Source organism: Coloeus monedula, assembly GCF_965178545.1.
Source record: "Coloeus monedula genome assembly, chromosome: 1".
NCBI classification, from domain to species: domain Eukaryota; kingdom Metazoa; phylum Chordata; class Aves; order Passeriformes; family Corvidae; genus Coloeus; species Coloeus monedula.
Window position 1 is genome coordinate 70,331,529 of NC_138781.1, and position 14,875 is coordinate 70,346,403.

The following is a 14,875-nucleotide window of genomic DNA, read 5'->3' on the forward strand; positions in this document are numbered from 1 at the left end:
TGCAATCATTATGGAAGCTTCTCCAGCTTCAAATGGATGTAGTATTTCTGAAATAGTTGAAATGAATGCTGTCTCTGGAAGGAAACAATGGATGTCGTAAACAAGCAAATATCTTGTCAATAGCTGAGCAACAAGGGTGCTGAAAAACCCATCAGAGGAGAGCTAAGCATGGGATTTCTGATGTTACATCTGTCTAGACCTTGTTCCATGGATACAGGGACAGAGCAGCTCACAGAGAACATGTCAGCCCTGCGCACCCCAAAGTCAGGAGATTCGCATTTGCTTTTAGCAATTTCCAGCCATACCGATGGGAATGTGTTCAAAAGCAGGGATCAGCTGCATGCCTTAAAAATGAAAAGGCTGTGCATTCAAGGTGGTTCAGATGCGGTTTCACATTTCTAGCACCTTTTCCTCAGGACACCCTGCCTCAGAAGGGCATTCTGCCTTACAGAAGAGCTTGGTAGGGTGGCCTAGCTTTCCTGTCCTGGCTGTCTCCTTTCAGGTTATGGATATGCCAGGAATACTGATGGCACACCACTGGCGGAAAAGCTGCTCTCACATGAGTCAACCTGAACCCATTGCTACCACTGGTGATACCCAAGTTTTGTGCCATGTCCTCTACTCCAGCTCCCTCAGGAATGGGCTCAGACCTGCAGTTGTGGAAAAGTTTAAGCTGCTTTTTACAGCTGAACATTTTTTGCTGTTTACAGAGTTTTTGCTCTGCAGTGAGGTACTTTGTGAGGAAAGGGCAGGTGGGAGGGTGGGACAGCATCTTGCTCAGCCTGCTCTAGTGTTTGCTCCTGGAGCAAGGGTGGCCATCCAGGTGTGACTGCTTCTCACCTGCTCTCCGTGTCCTGCCAGAGGATTCACCTGCCCCACAAAGTTCACTGCCAGCAGCAGGAAATCCTGTGGGACAGCACCTTTGCAAGAGCTGCATGGGAGATGAAGCCAGCACAGTAAGCAAAGCACAGTATTTTCGTTTTAAAAGAGAACTCCGCACAAACACACACCATGGACTTGATAATTACTGACTTACAAGCATGGGATTCTTTTGTAGCCTTCACTTTTCACTGGTGTTAGTTCTGTAATTTTTTTTTCCTTTTTTTGGGTGACAAAGAAGAACCTCATCTTACTGTCTGCTGTCAATTAGCTGCTCAGCCCTTCACCCACAACCGAAAGCTTTGTGCGACGCAGAAAGTCCCACAGATGTTGCCAGAGGAACCTCAATAGCTTCTCTCTCCATACCTAGTGGGGATTTACAAACACACTTTAGGGAGTTTAGTCTGAGCCTGAGCACTTGGCTGTATTTAAACACTCTGCTCACTGCTTTGTAAATCCAAAAGATTTCATAGGTTCCTTCTCTTCAAATTTCCACAGAAAAGCCTGTAAGTGCCTTGGACCAAATAGTTGAGCAGTTAATGAACTGTGCATACACAGGCACTACGTCTAGCTATGAATTCACACTTAATAGTTCAACAAAAATGTCTGGTTTCATATGTTTTTCATTGTTTTTAAAATAGTGATAGGCTTGTCAATTAAATCCATCTTTAAAATAGATTTTACCAAATATATACACTGCCCAGTGAGATTAATTTAGTATTATCTTTTCCACATGCATTTCCAAGAGAATTAAAGGACCCAATATTCTATTGTGGTTGGTGATTTTTTTTTTTTTTTCTTCAACTTCCCTGAATACCAAACACCTGATAGGATACTGTAAAACCCTCTGGAGAAATTTTTCTTTTATGGAGAGACCAGAGTGAAAATTTCCAGTCTGAACTGCACATAAGGCTAGATTTTCAAAAACATAGGCTGCTGCCTCCATTTGTGTGTTTCAACCCAAGATGCCCAAAGTATGATTTCTCAGGGATGCTGAGTAAACATAACTCCTATGGACTCCAGCCAGAATTTTTCCTGTCTGCCACAGCTGCAAATCAAGCTCTGCATTACTAAGGGGACCAGAAAGCATTTCTTGAGCACTTTTTACTTCCACTGTTTCCTCACTGTGGAAACAGGCTTAAGTAAAAAAAAAAAAAAAAAAAAGGCAGCAAAACTCAGGTGGTGAAAATTTACCTCAGTGTGTGAGAAAGAGGCAGGGGAGAGTTTTTGAGTGAAAGCTTCACTCTTTGAGAAGGAGACAGATGGTTTGCATCTACCGGCATGAGTATTACAAGCTTCAGGTGTCCTAAAATGCTGTGAAATGCAACATTAGAAACTGGTGGCAAATAATTCATCCAAAGTCATCAAGGAAAACAATGGCTTTTGCCTCTGCTACAGGTAATTCAGGGAAACCTTCCCAGAGTTCCTTTTTATTAAGAAAGAACTCTTTGCTGTGTATGAGGAGCATGAAGAGAAGCTGGTTCCATTAGAAAATACTATGCATCTGAAAGTACTTTTACTGTTTATTTTCAATATTGCTGGATCATGCCCCCATTAGCACCCCCTCAAACATACCCCCTTCCATTACTTTCTGTAGCTGTTAAATCAGATCCTTCATTTCCTCCAAGCCCACAGTCCTTAATTACAATTTACAGACACAGCAATGGATCATAAGCTGGTCAAAACAGCTGTGGGAAAGTTTCTGCTTTGAAGGAGGTATTACTGGTGAGGATAATTTTACAGCCAAACTGATTTTTCCTACATTTGTATTAACACAGTATCTTCTATTTCCTCCCAGCCAGTTTCCACAGGTACAAGTAGGCAGCATTTCTGCCTAGTCACATTGTGGTTTCTGTTGAGGTATTCTGCATTTTCGATTTTGTGAGCCAATGTTCAAACATGTTCTTGTTCACTGCTAAGATTTTGAAGATCATAGTGGAACATTCAATACCCAAGTATCGCTGAAAGGTCTCTGTGAATTCACCTAAATTTACTGGTATGTGTTATTCTCTGAGATACAGGGCCAAACAATTCACAAAAATATCAGTTCACAAACCTTAATTTAGACTTTCAAAAAACTTATGATACCCAGTGACTCTAACTTGGGATGAAAAAAATATTGAGTGTCCTACACATTTTTAAGACAACTTATGTCTGTATTTCACTGTGGTCTTGGTCAAGGTTCCCTGCTCTATCCCTCAGACTGTTTTTTTTAAAAGTATTGCTACTAGCTGACTTGTGGCTAAATGGGCTCTTATTACAGTACTTTCTAGCCAGTCTTGGAAATCTCTTTGACCTGAGCTCAGCCACTAAGCTCAAGGGGGCTTTGGCTTGTGTTTGCTGCCAGGTGAATCTGCCCCAGAAAGACGTGCAGAGTATGTCTGTAATTGTTTTCCCAGCAAACAATGCAAGGTGTGATTATCCTTTCATGCCAACTTTACTGTGGTCTAAGTTCATTTTACTCACATAAGATTATTTGTTATTTACGTGGCTACAAGAAAATATACTGCAAGATCCAAGGGTCTTGGATTCATGAGATTCATAAGGTTTCATGAGAGAATGCAGAATAAACTGTTTGTATTGAATCACGGGAGTGTGATTGCTGAGCTAACATTTGCAAAGCCTCCTTTCTTAGCTAAAATGATATTTTTCTCTCTATGAAATAATTTCCTATAGCACAACTATAATATGTAAAGAAATGTATTTCCTAATTTGTGTTTATTAAAATGTTCTTTTCACATTTCTTTCATGTTTCCACTATTAGATATTTTATTGGATGTTAATGGCTGTTACTCAGTTCTCAAGGGATCTCAGACATTTTTCCTCAAGTAACTTATTGAAATCTCTGGATTCTGCAGATCCTGGTTTGTTCAGATGATGTTCGCTTCTTATTGTTCCTTTTCACTTTTTATCATGTAGCATTGTAAGTACATTAAATTAGTAATGAAAAATGAAACCACAGGAGTCCCCTGTATTCTAGATAATGACTGATACATCTTCTCACTTGTCTGTGTTATATAATAGTGTCATAACTTTCCTTTATATCCAATAATATTTTTCATTATTGCACCATCCACAGCACAGAACTGTAGGGGTTTGTTCAGATTCTAACAACATTTTCCTTAAGTAAATCCATATCTAATAACACCATTTATTTTCTCTTTCTTTTCCTTGCTGTATAGTGGAAGGTAACATGCTGATTTCTCTTAGAAAGTGCTGCTCAGGGGCTACAAGAACTTTAGCTCCATGCCCCAGTGTTAAGTGGATTAAATATGAATTTGACAGTAAGGAATGGATGGGGGGGCCAGCGTATTTGAGCTGAGATCCTCCCCAGGTGAGAGTGTGAGGCTGCCCAGGTGACAGGCACAGTTGCCTCCCATTCACTGCAATCAGCTGCTGCAGTTATGGCAGAACCTGTGGCTACTTGGTGGCTTTTCTTTCCCTTCTCTTTCCTTTTATTTCTACTTCCTTTTCCCTTGTGGTGCACCTGCTTTCATGGGCTGCCTTTTTGTTTCGTGGCTTGGAGTGGCACTGAGCTAAACTGTAGAGCAGACCTCTGTGGTGGCTTTAGGGTGCACTGATATCCTGAATGAATCATTTGTGGAAGCAAACATGGTCCATATTGTTGACTGTCTGGAGAGACTCTTGCAGTTACTGGAGAGGACGGGAGACCATAAGCTGTTCAAAGCGTTTAAAGTCTCGGTGCTGTCCCATAGCCATGCACTGGAACGTGTTGTGGTGGAGCACAGGGATGTTCTTCAGGGGTGGACTTGCTGGAAATTTGAAGTCTTGTGGTAAGTAACTGTAATTTCGTGTGCTGGGTGGCTGCATGGGTGTTCCTGCGCAGACAGTGTGTAAAGGCTGCATGTTTTCTCCTGAAGGGATGAACTGGGAGAAACATAAAGTGTACATACAGAGAACTTCCTGCCTTCCCCAAAGTGGAACAGTGGAAAGGATGGATTTCCCTGAGATCTGTAAAATGCATTTAGTGGCTGCAGTAACTAAAATAAGTCACTTAGCTTGATGTATTCAATGTTGAGTATTTTTATTTCTGGTAATCTCCATTCCTACTTAATTGAATTTTATACTGTGAAGTGGAAAACTGTGGAAGAGCCTTCCAAGGTGTTTCCATGGCCCAGCAATACAGGGTGCCTCTTCAGGGATTTCTTGTTCTCTGGGGCCTATCTCCTGCCTGTTTGGGGATAAGAGGGACTCTGCCATGGAAGTAGGAACTGTGGGCCTTAATTTCTTTGAATGTGGGAGGCACTGAAACTAACTTCCACTTGTAGGTAGTCACCAGGCTACTAAAAAGAAGCTTTTAAAAAACCAACCTTTTCTGCCCCCCTTTCCACCAGTATGTAACTCAATGGCCCCATCCCAATCCTACAGCAGCTTCCAGCAGCAGACTGGCTGGTTGGAAGCAAGAATCATGTGTGTGTGCTGGACTGAGTGGCCTTGGTCAGTGAGCAGCTAGTCAGCCCAAGAAGCAAACCAGGGGCAGGTCCCAAACAGTTTCTTGCTGTACATTGACACCCCATTCCCCCCCCCCCCCCCCCCCCCCCCCCCATTTCCCTCTCTCTCTTTGCCAGTGTCATATTTTGCAAAGGGGCACCTGGAAGCAGAGGGCCCTTGTTGGTGGCTTAAGACCTCTCTGCTTGTTGTGCATGAGGGCAAAGACCCAGTTGCAGTTTACATAAGTACCTACCATTTCTTATGGTTATGTAAAATAGGGATGAATATCTAAACCCAGGATCAGAAGTCTCCTACACATGGATGAGTCCGTTAAGTGAGGAAAGAAAACAAGGCAGAGCCGTGCCAGAGAAGGCATGGATGGCTTCACATTTTCGTTTGTGGAAGAGCTAAAAGTAAAGGCAAACAGTGAAAACATATGGTATTTCTCAACCACCAGATCAGTGGGGAAAGTAATCATGGAAAAAAAGATTCCGCCTCCTCCCCTCCATGCATACAGACACCACAGAAAAATCAGCTTAACTGCAGGGAGATGCTGGGCAGGATTTTGAGGATGGTTTTAATGAAAGAGAAGGAGGAACAATTGTTTAATGGGCAGTGACTCAAAAGGACTGAGCACACCACATGTGCTGCAGGCAGCAGCCAAGAGGATGAGTGGTGGGTTATGCCTCTCTTAAGGCAGACTCGGCCCCAGTCCTGCTGGATGAATGAAAAAGGTGGGTTGATTATTTGAACAGGGAAATAACATCCGCTTCTGAAAATATTTGCACTTTTGGAATGCCTCCAGTGACTTCAGATGGCTTTGGGATCAAAACCGCCTTGCTTAGGAGAAAGTCCTTGACTTGTTGCAGTGGGTGTGGGTTATGTGTTTCATCCTGGAGAAGGGGCATGGGGGAGAGCTGACATGAGGGGCATCTGCTCCTGGCACTGATCAGACCGAGCTGCAGGATGTGTTTTACTGCACGTAGCTTTTTTCTCCCCCTCCCACAAAGAGGGGTTGAAGGCAATGTCAGTGATTGTGGCGCAAAACATTTGCAGCCAAATGCCGTCCTCGCTCCATGTGGTGTGTCTGTGCCCGACTGTGCTCTGCAACCTGGGTAGCAGCTCCCTGTGTGCATGGAGGTGACTCTTGTGCATTTGTAGATGGAAAAAATACTGCTGTTGGTGCCCTTGTTTAGAGAGAATGAACACCTAAGTCTTGCATACAGAGGAGGAGCTGTGATCTCAGACAATCTGTTTATGAAAGTGAATGTAGGACGTGCTGGTGACTTCTTCCAGTGCTGGCTAGCAATGAATTAGAGCTGAGTTTCCCCTGTGCTGGCAATAGATGGGACCACGTAACAAGATCTACCACTACATCTTTTCTCACAGCTCTCCTCCCTAACTATCTGCCTTTGCTCCTCAACCCCACTTACACCTTCATCTCCTCCTGGAGTTACCATCCTATGCAAAACTCCACCCAAAAAATTTTCTTTCTGTACCTTCCCTGAGGAGCTTCACCTCCCAATACTATGAGAATGATAGGATTTCGCCTTTTGCTGTGAGGGCCAGAAACCATCCAGATTATTAAACTTTCCAATACAGCTCTCTACTAGCATTTATACACAGTGGAATTCCTTATTACAGATGAGGATTTTAATTCTAAGCTTAGCTTGATAGAATGTAATTTAAAGCCATTAAGGATGGCTTAGCCTTCAAAGCAAACTCAAGATTGTTTAATTAGTCATGCAACCCACTGAACACTACCCATAACACAAAACAGCTAAAGTATTTATTAGTTTTAGAGCTAAGCTAAGCCTTGCTTGTTCTACGTTTTCAATAAAATGCAGCAAGTGTTAAGCAAATCTTGCTTTTTCCTAATCTTCCAATGCTCAGTAAATTTTATTTCTGAATAAAAGCATAGCCCAAGTGTTGCAAGATGTAGAATGAAAACCAAATTGAATCAGTTCTTATAAGCTTTAGAGGAAATAGAGGCAGTAATGGTGCTTGGGATGTTCCAAAAATTTTTGTGTGTTTGTGTGTTGTTTTTTTTTTTTTCCCAACTGTCTTCAAAACAAGTGCAAGCCAGTTCAGACTTTGTTGTTTTTTTTTTTTTTTCTATTTGCCTAAACTTTCTGAAACAAGGTGTGCTAAGAAAAAAGGTGTGCTAAGAAACAAGGTCCCAGTAAGCAGCTCTCTAGAAATTGCAAAATGCAGCAAGGAAGTTTTGAATAAATTTGCACAGATCAGAAAGAAAATGATCTCTCTTCATGGATTCTTTTTAGGAGGTGCTGGCACAGTCAGCGTCAGAATTTCAGGATTTAAATTGGAACCATTTCTGATTGGGTCAGCACGGTTTGGTGCTGTGGAGTTTCTTATTGCTTGTTTGTAGTATTTGGATCATGAATGTCTGACTGGCACAAGGATTATTGCTTAGTTAACCCCAGGTGATATAAACTACACCCCAGCCCTCTGACCTGGGGGGCTGGGCCACCAATTGATTTGTGCATTAAGAAGGGTTTGTGTTGGGATTGATCTGTGGTTTCAGTACTCGTAGTGGGGTACTGTCTGGAGAGCTGTCTGGGCGAAGTTGGTTTTAGTCACTGTATGTCTGTCTGAGCTGTAAAATGCTTGTCTTGCTGCCATAGAATGTTTTTGTTGAGAGAAATCTCTCCTTCCAATTGAAGGGAAATCGTAGTAGTACTGGGGACAAAGTTTCGTGGACTCGACCTCTATTCTGTGCTGCCTCAAATTGACTGGTGAGATCAAAGTGTTGCCATAATGCTTTTTTGATATTCTGTAACTTGTGGGGGAAAAAAAAAAAAGAAAGACAGTTCCTTGTCTTACTAACTACTTTTGATTCTCTTCAATACCTTAGACAATTTCTTGGTCCCAGCACTCAGCTTTTTACAGGTGAATTGTTTTTTTGATTCTGTAGATGTTTACACTGAATTGTGTTCCCACCACCAGTAACAACAGCAGGAAAGGCATTACTTTCCTACATGAAAATCAAGCCTAAAATAACAAATATCCCAAATAATGCAGCTAAAATTAGCTGCATCATTGAGAGTGGATTTATGTGACTAGTGCTTGGAAGCAGGATTTTTGATGTTATGACCTTTTCAGGATAGTGATAATATGGGACCATTAGACGGCTGTTGGTGTATTTGTTCCCTGATTTCCTAACTGTCCTACTCTAATTCCTCTTCCTTCTGTAAGTAAAAAAATTTCTTATTGGTCCATGGAAAGAGGGGGTATGAAAGTGTTTTTCTAGAAGAAACTAATGTTATATAAAGAACAATTCTCCTATGGGAAGAATCAAGTGCAGCCTTAAGCAGCAAATTATTTTCAGAAAGAGTGTGCTTGTGACACTTGTGCAAAATATACAGACAAGGTAATTGGCTCACTGGGCTGCTTGTACTGCTTTATTCTGGTCATGATTTGGGCACTGAAAAAAGCTCAGAGTTCCTCCTGGCTTTAGGGGCATGCAGGGTGTGACTGCACTGCTTTAGGGACTTTTAGAGCCTCTGGGTTGTGAAATAATCCCTGGTTAAAGTGAGACCTGGCAGGTAAAGTTCCCTGAGGCTCTGGCAGCCCAAAACACCTGCCCATGTAGCATCCTGCCCAAGAAAAGTGGGCTCTGCCAAGACTATGCCTGTGACTGGGCAGAGTTTGTGCAAACCTGTGATTTCTTATGGTAATGGCCAGATCTGCTGAGAGGTGGCATTTTTCCAACACAAGTGTCCAGAAAATCTACAGTTGTCTCTGCCTTGGAAAGGTATCTGAAAAAAAAAAAAAAAAAAAGGCTTGGGAGGCAGTTTGGTGTCTTTTGAGAAGATGCTCCTACATAAGAACAAAATGTTATGACTCTATTACTTGTTGATTTCCTGTCATGTGAAAAGTTAGTTTCTGTGGTGAATGGGAGAAACTCTTCACATTATCAGTCTTTAAGTTACTCTGCCCTAAGGCTTTGGTAATTTAACTTCATTCTCTTTAAAAGTTGTTGGTTTTTTTTTTCTCCTTGTTTTTTTTAAACTTGAAACTTAAGGGGGGAAAAAAACCCCAAACCTTTCAAAATCTGCCCCCACTCCCTCAGGTGATGCTCTTCTGAAATGCAAATGCTCAATTATGCAAAGATAAGAACATGAGAAACTTTGGAAAGCAAAAAAAGGTTACCTTGATTAATGACTAAAGCTGTGTTAATACTGGATTTTTAGTCTCCTGGCCAAACCAAAGAAGCACTGGGGGAAGGGAAATAATCCAATCCAACTGGAAGTAGCACTTGCATAAAGCCAGAATTAACACCAGGGACAGAAGAGAAATGCAGGTGGCTGGGAAGCTTCCTCATATTTAGTCTCTCTCTTCTGGTTTCTTCCCATCTTTCTTGTGGCAAGAGGGATTCAGTCATAACAGACGCATGCAAGGATATGGTGAAACTGCTTTCTGGATAGGGAAATCCTGCCAGGAAATGTAGAGGAGACCAGGGCTTCTCTTCCTCTAGGAGCTGCAGCCAGTTTCTCTACCAAATAGCCTACACAGTGTTAGACTGAGCTGTGCCTGTGTTGTTTCAGACAATGCATGCTGCAACCTGCATTTTGCCTAGTGAAGGTGCTAAAAGGGAATATTTTGGAAGGTTTTATTTAGGGCACAAAAGAAGTGAGGAAGAGCTAACGTGGTCTCGCTAATTTTGATATCTGCAATCCACCACACTTTAAAAGGATGCATGTGTAGGCATGCCCCAGGTTATCCTCTTGTACAGAAACATGTATGTGTAAAAAAATTAAATGTGACCAGCTTGACCACTTCTGACTGCCTCTAAGGCTGTTACTCCAACCACTTATTTTTAAGCATTTTTTCCTAATAATTTTTTTTCTTTCATTTTAAGTAAGGTGATCTAAATTCTGTTGTTGACTAGACACTGGAATTAAACATACTTTTCAATATAATGTTACCCAGAAGCTGCTAGATAAGCCTGGTAGGTATGATGCCTTCATGAAAAGCAGTACTTTCTTTAGAGGAAGTTTAGTTAGGGAGTTTTTGTAGTTTAGAGAACACAAATGTGTTCAGCATGCTGGTATGAGATGCTCGTGGAGTCTGATATTTGAGCTGGTACCACCTACCATGGGTCAGCTTCAGGTCTGAGCAGAACAGGTGTAGTACAATGCAGGGACATTAAGGCTGAAGAAGTTTCATTCTGGGACTTCAACAAGAATTTCTATGTTACAGGTGCTAAGTGTCTCTTCCCTCCCTGACTACACTTTCCATATAGATTTTACTGTCTGCTGCATTTCTCATCCTTACTCATCCTTCTGTCTTTCAATGTTACTTTTCAGATTATCTTTTTTTTTTTTAAGATTATGCTGCAGGGTGTATTATCATCTCCTTTTATTTGTCTCTTATAGCTCTTGTCCTTGTGTCTTATAGCTCATGTCCTGCATGATTTTGTGTTTTGGTGTAGTTTGTCCCACATAAGTTAGGCTTTGTTTGCTAGATGTCAGTGGTGAGGGAGATTAAATTGCGGAAATACCATGATGTTCTTTTTTGAACCACAAGTATCTTCAAGTGCCTGGCTTTTTATAGCCAACTGTTTATTAACTCATTATTAGCACAGTGTTTTTTAATTAAAAGAATAATTTTAATTAAAGTGAACATAAGATTTTCTAAGCTTTAGAAAACTGCATCCATTATCCATATGTAAAGCCACCTACTAAGGGGGCCTGTATTAAGGATACCTTGCTTGTGTCCAGTTCAGGCACTGAAGCCTAACAACTTTCCATTTAATACATGAACTGTTCAAAATGCCACGTGCATCTCTCCATGTGTGTCTGTTGCAGACCCAACCATCCTACAGCCTGTTCTTTGTTCTGTGGGATCCCTATCACCGGCTTTTGCAGGTTTGAAATCCCTTGAGAGAAAATTGCCCCATGTCAGAGTTTTAATTGATTTTTAAATCAGTCTCTTGATGTGCGCAAGCTAACCACTCACTTCTCCAGGCAAAGGACCTGATGGTTATCACTTGCTCAATTATGTATCAGTGAGACTACACTAGGTTAAGTGAAGTTGATTTTGATTCTTAGGCCCAGAGAAACAAAGATAATTGTACCTTGCAGCAGCCTGTTGATCATAATGCTCAGAGACTTGTCTAGTTTCAAAAATCTGTTCTGGGCTGTAATTTCCTCTAGATGCTGCAGTGACAGAGACCAAGGGATTGAATCTGTCTGAAAGTGCTGAAGAGCACAGAGCTCTACAAATAATATTGACTTGTCTTCATCTCTGAGTAATTGACAAGAGAGCTGGCGTGCCAAAGAGCTATTTGAATACCTGATATTTTTGGATGTTTAACAACTAAACTTACTGTTCTGAGAATGGTTTTTTGGGTGTTTTGGGAGCTTTGAAAATTGTTGCCCTCCAAGCCTAGAGGTACTTGTGTTGGAGGGGTCTTGGCTGAGCCTTGCAATCATCTGTTCTTGGTATTTCCCCACCTCTTCCAATAACTGACACCTCCCTACCTGCCTTTGAATCCTGTGTGGAGGAACCCAGTGGGCTCCACGAAATATGGCTTAGTTTTATTTGTGTTTGAGCACTTTGTGTGTGCCTGGGTGCCTGGGACAGCTGTGTATGTGGAGCTGCCTTCCAGCAGGAAGGCTTGAAGCCTGCTATTTGTCCTAGCATGAATAATAATAAGCCTAAATAATATATAGGTGTTAACATACTTTTTTTATAAGCCAAGGTACAGTTGTCTTATATGATTTCATATAAAGAGCACTCACAAAACATTCAATAGGGGAGACTCTAATGGACTTTTATTGCTCTGCAAGGAGGGAACATAAAATCACAAAGGAGAAGTTCTGAAATGCTTAAAAATAATTGAACTAAAGTGAAGTTCAGCATTTATTGAGCTTCAGACTGGAAAAACAAAAGCCCCCCAACCCTGCAATGTCTTCCGAGTTTTCTGTGAATTCAAAATAGTGCAGTAACTCTGGAAGTATCTTTTAGTGGCAACAGAAAATGAAGTTAAAATGTTATATGGAGGGAACTCGTCTCATCAGAGCAATGGGAGTGAAGCTTAGCATCAAGTAAATGCTTTCATCTATTCAAGTAATTTGAATAATGCATAGCCCCCTGAATTAATAGGCAGGAAGTCAATCAAATTATTAACATAACATTATTAAAGTTAACATAATCAAATTATGTTAACTTTATAAACCTCAGAAAGCCATGGCTTGGGTGGATAAAGAATGTCAGCAGAGCTTGAGTGGCATTTAGCACTAGACAATTAATTTGGAAATGGGTGTTTAAAGGGCAGTAAATTTTCTGCGTGCAACACAGTTCACTTTCCTGAAGCAGGTTTGTCTCTTAGGAAGAGATGTAAAACTGAAGTAGTGAGTAGTAGGAGTACTGCTTGGGCCTCCCCTGTGATGCCATTTGGGATCTGCTGGTATTTTTATGGTAATGTCTGCTGGTTAAGACATTCTTCACTTTGATCACTTGCTGTGGTGCAGCAGTTTAATAGAGATGTAGGGTTTACATGTCATTTCACAAGCACTGAGACTCCCGGAGATACGTGGTGCTATTTGGACTCCCAAAGTACTTGGTTATTAACTGTAAATATTTAATGAATTAAGTGGTAGTCACCTGAAAGTACTGAAATGGAGGTTGATTAACAATATTGTAATGGTGGACAAGAAAGTGAACACATTTGAAGATCAGTGAGCTGAAGATCTCATAGATAACAGGCCACTGAAATTCAGCTCATTTGCTTATCTCCTGCAGTAAGACTTTAATTTTCTGATGCCCTTTTGTCACGTCTGATAACATCTTGAAAGGAGGACTCAGATGTGGCCTGACTGGTAAAGTAGTGCTATTGATTTATTTCTTCTCTCAAATACTAGGGTATGTTTCTGGCAAACTGAGCCATTTGAGTAACTTTCAGTATCTGAACAACTTTTGGTTCTCTGATAACTTTTTTTTATATCATGCACTTATATTCATACAACCTCTAGAGAAAATGCTTTTTTTTTTTTTTCAGGAGTAATTTTAGGTAACAATGAATGTTAACTTACTAAATGTTAGCCCACAAAACTGTTTATAGGTTAAATGCTTGGTTATGAAGTCCTTGTCCAAGTATTGTCTTCTGGATTCCAGCAGTTGCACCAAGAGACCTCTTTGTAACCAAGTTGCATGTAGTGATTTGTCAAGCAAGCCAGAAAACAAATTTCTTTTGAAAGTGTCATCAAAATGAACCTTAGCCTGAAATGCCAGGGAAGACCTCCGTGAATTGGATGTCTCTTGAAGAAGCATCTGGGCACTGTGAATACAACAGAATAGCTCTCTAAATTTCAGCTAGGAGGAAGGAAAATCCGTCTTGTTGTATTCACCAGAATGGTGGTGGCCAAGCTGGAAAAGTTCTGTCTTGTACCACGCAGTTGCTTTTCCATAGTGAAAGGAAACAAAATGCATGCGTGTGATACCTAGGTGCATGACCGTACCTTGTACTCCGAGATGTGCCATCCCATTTAATAGGTCTCATTTTTTCATCCTTGTGGCATGTAGATCCTGAGCAAAACCATTACAGTGGAATTTACCAATGGAGTTGTGAAAGTCTAATTTGGCCTGGTGTTAATTTTTTTTTTTTTTTTAAATTAGACTGTTTTTTTAATATAATTGTTGCACTTTGGGAGACTGTCTGGAGCAAAACAGGATTGAATCGACTTTCATGTAATGGACTGGCTTGAAAAACAAATTAATTGGATTCTTTAAGAGAACACTGTTACGCTTTGGCTGGGGTTGCATCGACACACGTTGTAAACTCAGCAGCACTTCTGAACAAAGCGCAGGAGTAAATGTTTTCTTAGCTCTAAAAATCATTGAGGCCATCTTTGGTTGTCACAGTCCCTGTTCATATATTATTTTTATGTTCCCAGCATACCGAAACAGCAGCTAGGGGAAGTTTTTATTTTGCATTTGACAAGTTGCATTTTGCTATTTTTCAACTTGCCTTTTTCCCTCTTGCTGTGAGGAATTATGTCTGGGGCTTAGAAACTACAACTGCTGTTTAGATATGTTTAGAATTTCAACTTTATCTCTGCAACTTTTGTATTGCTGTCATTTTATTGTTTAGGTATTGGTTCCACTTCAGTTTAAATCCCTTACTTGGGGGCTTTACAGCTTGTGTAGTTTCTAACCAAATTTTAGATGAGAATACATTTTTTTTAATTGAGATTACAAAGTGGTTTGCTTACTCCAGGAGAAGCAATTTAAGGAAAAAAATAAAAAGTAGTTATTGAAAACAAAAATTAACTAAACTTGGCAGTTACTTGCTTCTTCCTCCCAAAGTACCTGAAATTAATGCTTAAAAATTAATGTTGAAAATTAATCACTTGATATACACCATATGCTTTGCTATCTTTCCAGTCAATTGTATTGGATCAGCTTTTCTCTACCTCTGAATTGGGCTGTGATCCAAACTGCATTATAACACGGGAAAAATGCGGGGGATACAGCTGTTTCATCTAGTTTTAGTTATTTATTACACTGGAACTTGTTC